The following is a 5,243-nucleotide window of genomic DNA, read 5'->3' as shown; positions in this document are numbered from 1 at the left end:
ACCTGGATGCATATGTATATTAAATTGTTTTAATTTTTTTAACTTAGGGCCTAAATAACGTAACATTTTTTTATAAAATAAATATAATATAAATATTTTAATTTTCAAAATAAACTGATAAAGGGAATCGAACCCCCAACCTTCTGATTACAAGTCAGTGGCTCTACCTTTGAGCTATATCAGCAAAAATATATTCTCGAAGTTTTAGTAAAAAAATGCTAAAATTATTACTAATTGTATACATTTTTTCTTTTTATCAAATTATCTATTTGTTGTCTTACTCTAATTAGAAAAGAACATTTATCTTAAAGTAATTTTCTCACTTATATGGTTTCAGTGATTAAAATATATTAAACTTGGCTACTTAGCGACTACTTTTAGTAAAATAACTAATACACCATAGGTTTAATTTCTTTGGTCCTCTCGTACTAAAAGAAAAACTTTTCAATGTTCTTATGTCTACATCGGATATGGACCGAACTGTCTCACGACGTTCTGAACCCAGCTCACGTGCCGCTTTAATGGGCGAACAGACCAACCCTTGAGACCTACTTCAGCCTCAGGATGCGACGAGCCGACATCGAGGTGCCAACCCTCCCCGTCGATAGGAACTTTCGGGGGAGATCAGCCTGTTATCCCTAGAGTAACTTTTATTCGTTAAGCGACAGCCTTTCCACAAAGAACTGTCGGATCATTAAGACCGACTTTCGTCCTTGTTCGAGTGGTAACTCTTACAATCAAGCCTTATACCCTTTATAGTTTTAATTTAAAAAAAAATTTAAATTAAAAAAAGACCTTTGTACACCTCCGTTGCTTTTTAGGAGGTTACCGCCCCAGTCAAACTACCTTTTTAAAATTTTTTTAAAATTGGTTAACAATATTTTAATAAAAAAATAAAATATAAAAGAGTGGTATTTCAAGATAAATTAATTAATTTCCCACTTATTCTACACAAATATATTTTATTTTTAATTTCAAAATATAGTAAAGCTTCATAGGGTCTTTCTGTCCAGATGTAGATAGTCCGTATCTTCACAGACATTCCTATTTCACCGAATCTTTTTCTAAGACAGCATCCAAGTCGTTACACCTTTCGTGCAGGTCGGAACTTACCCGACAAGGAATTTCGCTACCTTTGGACCGTTATAGTTACAGCCGCCGTTTACTGGAGCTTATAAAAATACTTGGATAAAAAATATTTTTTTTAACTTACCAGCACTGGGCAGGTGTCAGCCCCCTTACATTGTGATTAAACTTAGCGGAGACCTGTGTTTTTGATAAACAGTCGCTTGGATCTTTTTATTGCAGCCCTTTGGGCATCCTTTCTCCCGAAGTTACAGGATTATTTTGCCGAGTTCCTTAGAAAAAGTTATTTCGTACTCCTTAGTATATATATACTTGCTTACTTGTGTCAGTTTTAGTACAGGCATAATATATATAAAACAGATACATTTTTCTAGCTATATAATAAACATATATTAAGTAACTATTTCTTAAAATATATATTATATATAATAGGTCACTATTTGTATATATATATTATGGTAAAGGAATTTTAACCTTTTACCCATCAAGTACATATTAAATCTAATTTTAGGCCCTGACTTTATCTACGTGGTATATCCTTTCGTAGAAAACCTTTAGCTTTCGGAGTATTAGATTTTTTACTAATATTTATGCTACTTAAGCTGACATTCTCACTTCTATTATCTCCACAAAAATTTACATTTTTGCTTCTAAAATATAGAACGCTCCTCTATCGATTTAAAAATAAATCCCATAGCTTCAGTAAAGTATTTTTTTTCTTTCATTTTTAGTGCATAATTTCTAATTTAACAAGCTATTACGCACTTTTTAAAGGATAGCTGCTTCTAAGCTAACCTCTTAAATATAACTGAAATTAAAGTACCTTTTGTTTTAAATACTTTTTAAAAACTTTAACTTATGGTGTGGGTTGTTTCCCTTTAGACTATTGAGATTTTCCCCAATAGTCTCACTTATTACTTTAAACTATAATAGGTATTATTAGTTTATATATAATGTATATTATATATAATATGTATTATATATAGTGCTTTACCACCTTAATTATATAATAGTAATAGCTGCGCCTCAACGCATTTCGAGGAGAACCAGCTAGCTCCGAATTCGATAAGCATTTCACCTCTAATCTCATCTCATCTGATGATTTTGCAATATCAACCAGTTCGAACCTCTATATAGACTTCTCTATATTTCATTCTGGACAAGATTAATTCATTCGGGTTCGGGTTCTTAATTATAAACAATTGTTATTATTTAATAATAACTCGCGTTAACTCTGGCTTCAATTAATTAAATTTAACCAAATGCTTAAAATAATTAAGACTCGTCAGCTCCTTCTTCAACAGGCATATAGTTAGATTCTTTAATCCTTCTATAGATTGTAAGATAAAAAATTTCATGTTCTTTTCACTTCCCTTACGGGGATCTTTTCACCTTTCCCTTACGGTACTAGTTCACTATTGATTACTTTGAAGTATTTTATTTTTCAAGGAGGTTCTTGTTAACTTCAATCAGAATTATATTCTAATTTACTAATAATAAATAAACATATATATGTTTATACTCCCTTTTCGCTCGCCACTACTTTGGGAATTTTTGTTAATTTTTTTCCTTTGGATACTAAGATGGTTCAGTTCTCCAAGTTTTCTTTTTTTTAGAAAAATATAAGGTACTCCCATTCAGAAATCTTTAATTTATTGCATTGCTGCTATTTAAAGTATTTTCGTAATAAACGTCTTTCTTCGTCTTCAAGTATCAAGGTATTCTTTTTTATCTTATATAAATATATTAATTTATATTTAAACTATAAATACTTAAATTAAAAACGGAGAACGGATTTGAACCGTTGACCTTCGGATCATGAGCCCGACGAGCTACCAAACTGCTCTACTCCGTTTTATTTTGTAAAAGCCAAGAGGGATTTGAACCCACGCTCTTGTGGTCCGTAGCCACATGCTCTTCCAACTGAGCTATTGGCCTCCCCTATTATAATAATAGGGTAGTTAACTCAATGGTAGAGTATATACCTTACGAGTATAAAGTTGTTGGTTCGATTCTAACACTACCCATCCATATTAAACCTATCATTTAATTTGGAAAAGATAAAAACCTTCTAAGTTTTTAATGTAGGTTCAAGTCCTACTAGGTTTATATACGGAAGTGGCGAAAGGGTATACGCGTTAGATTTAGGATCTAATAGAAATTTCTATGAGAGTTCAAATCTCTCCTTCCGTAAAAACTCCACAGGCTGGGATCGAACCAGCGACTTTTCGGTTAACAGCCGAAAGCTCTGACCACTGAGCTACTGAGGAAGTATTTATACATATATAGATATAGAGGGGGAATATAATTCAAGGGTAGAATAGTTCTTTTGCAAAGAAAAAGTTAGCAGTTCGAGTCTGCTTATTTCCAATTAAAAAATATTCCTTAAATGTATATTATATATATAATTTTTGTACTAAATGAGTTTGATCCTGGCTCAGGAAAAACGCAAGAGACGTGCCTAACACATGCAAATTTAATAGTTACTATATAAAACTATAGTGAATTGGTGAGTAATATATGAAAATTTAAGTTTAGATTAGAAGTATCCCTAATAACTTAGGGTTAATCTCTGATATGCGCATTTGTGCTTTAAAAAGTTAATACTGTCTAAAAAAAAGTTCATATCTGATTAGCTAGTTAGTAAAATAATAATTTACTAAGGCGAAGATCGGTAGCTGCCCTGAGAGGGGGATCAGTCACATTGGAATTGAAATACAGTCCAAACTCCTACGGGAGGCTGCAGTGGGGAATATTCTGCAATGAGCGCAAGCTTGACAGAGCGTCGTCACGTGGAGGAAGACAGCTTAATACAGTTGTAAACTTCTTTTATTTCAAAGTGAATATTGACACTTAAATAAATAAAGTATCGGCAAACTCCGTGCCAGCAGCCGCGGTAAAACGGGGGATACAAGCGTTATCCGGAATTACTGGGCGTAAAGCGTATGTAGGTGGTTTTAATATATTTTTATTTAAAAAAAACTATATATTTGTTTTTTATTAAAAAAATTATTAAACTAGAGTCTGTTAGGGGTAAAAGGAATTTTTTGAGTAGTAGTGAAATGCAAAGATACAAAAAAGAAGACCAAAAGCGAAGGCATTTTACTGGAGCAGCACTGACGCTGAGATACGAAAGTTAAGGTAGCGAATGGGATTAGATACCCCAGTAGTCTTAACTGTAAACTATGGATACTCGGAATTAAATATAATTAATATTTAGTTCCTTAGCTAACGCGTTAAGTATCCCGCCTGAGTAGTACGCTCGCAAGAGTGAAACTCAAAGGAATTGACGGGGGCCCGCACAAGCGGTGGAGCATGTGGTTTAATTCGATGTAACGCGAAGAACCTTACCAGAACTTGATATATATGTTTTTAAAAATTTAATAAATTTTTATAAGTACATCTACAGGAGGTGCATGGCTGTCGTCAGCTCGTGTCGTGAGATGTTGGGTTAAGTCCCGCAACGAGCGTAGCCCTTATTTAAAGTTAACTATCTTTAAAAACTGCCTATATTTGTCTATATAAAAATAAGGAGGAAGGAATGGAAAACGTCAAGTCCTCATGCCCTTTATGTTCTGGGCTATACACGTGCTACAATGGATGGTACAATAAATTGAATATAAAAAATTTAAAAAAATTTTTTATTTTTATTTGAGAAAATAGATTTAATTATATTAATAAAACCATTCGTAGTTCGGAACATAAATTGAAAGTTATTTATGTGAAGCTGGAATCGCTAGTAATCGCCGGTCAGCCTTACGGCGGTGAATAAGTCATCGGGCCTTGTACACACCGCCCGTCACACCATGGGAATTAATTATTATTGAAACTTCTGTTTAAGAAAATAAATAAGAATTAGTAACTGGGGTGAAGTCGTAACAAGGTAGCTGTACTGGAAGGTGCGGCTGGATAATATACTAATAAATAGTACACACACTACTGGCCGCTAGTATAAACTTTGACCCACTTTTTTAGTATAAAAATTGTGAAAAAAGTTAAAGGCAACAATACTTTTAAGTAAAATTACTGGGAAGATAGCTAAGCGCTAGTTAGTAAAGTAAGTAAACAAAAGGGCTGTTAGCTCAGCGGTAGAGCACGCCCCTGATAAGGGCGAGGTGCCTGGTTCAACCCCAGGGCGGCCTAGACTATATTTTATT

At 33.4% G+C, this 5,243-nt stretch overlaps 6 non-coding genes across 6 annotated transcripts; 2 read left to right on the top strand and 4 right to left on the bottom strand.

Moving 5' to 3' along the window:
- Nucleotides 1-112: 112 nt before the first annotated feature.
- On the bottom strand, nucleotides 113-184 carry Trnat-ugu. The gene has a single exon. It is a non-coding gene; the product is annotated as a tRNA-Thr (tRNA).
- Nucleotides 185-2,867: 2,683 nt separating this feature from the next.
- Trnam-cau lies at nucleotides 2,868-2,941 on the bottom strand. Its single transcript has one exon. It is a non-coding gene; the product is annotated as a tRNA-Met (tRNA).
- A 10-nt stretch (nucleotides 2,942-2,951) lies between these two features.
- Nucleotides 2,952-3,024, bottom strand: Trnar-acg. Its single transcript has one exon. It is a non-coding gene; the product is annotated as a tRNA-Arg (tRNA).
- A 17-nt stretch (nucleotides 3,025-3,041) lies between these two features.
- Nucleotides 3,042-3,113, top strand: Trnav-uac. The gene has a single exon. It is a non-coding gene; the product is annotated as a tRNA-Val (tRNA).
- A 170-nt stretch (nucleotides 3,114-3,283) lies between these two features.
- Trnan-guu lies at nucleotides 3,284-3,356 on the bottom strand. The gene has a single exon. It is a non-coding gene; the product is annotated as a tRNA-Asn (tRNA).
- A 1,801-nt stretch (nucleotides 3,357-5,157) lies between these two features.
- On the top strand, nucleotides 5,158-5,229 carry Trnai-gau. Its single transcript has one exon. It is a non-coding gene; the product is annotated as a tRNA-Ile (tRNA).
- The last annotated feature ends 14 nt before the right edge of the window (nucleotides 5,230-5,243 follow it).

Source organism: Cyclospora cayetanensis, unplaced genomic scaffold, assembly GCF_002999335.1.
Source record: "Cyclospora cayetanensis isolate NF1_C8 unplaced genomic scaffold, CcayRef3 CcayRef3_contig_464, whole genome shotgun sequence".
Taxonomy (NCBI): domain Eukaryota; phylum Apicomplexa; class Conoidasida; order Eucoccidiorida; family Eimeriidae; genus Cyclospora; species Cyclospora cayetanensis.
This window is presented reverse-complemented; position numbering and strand designations above follow the sequence as displayed.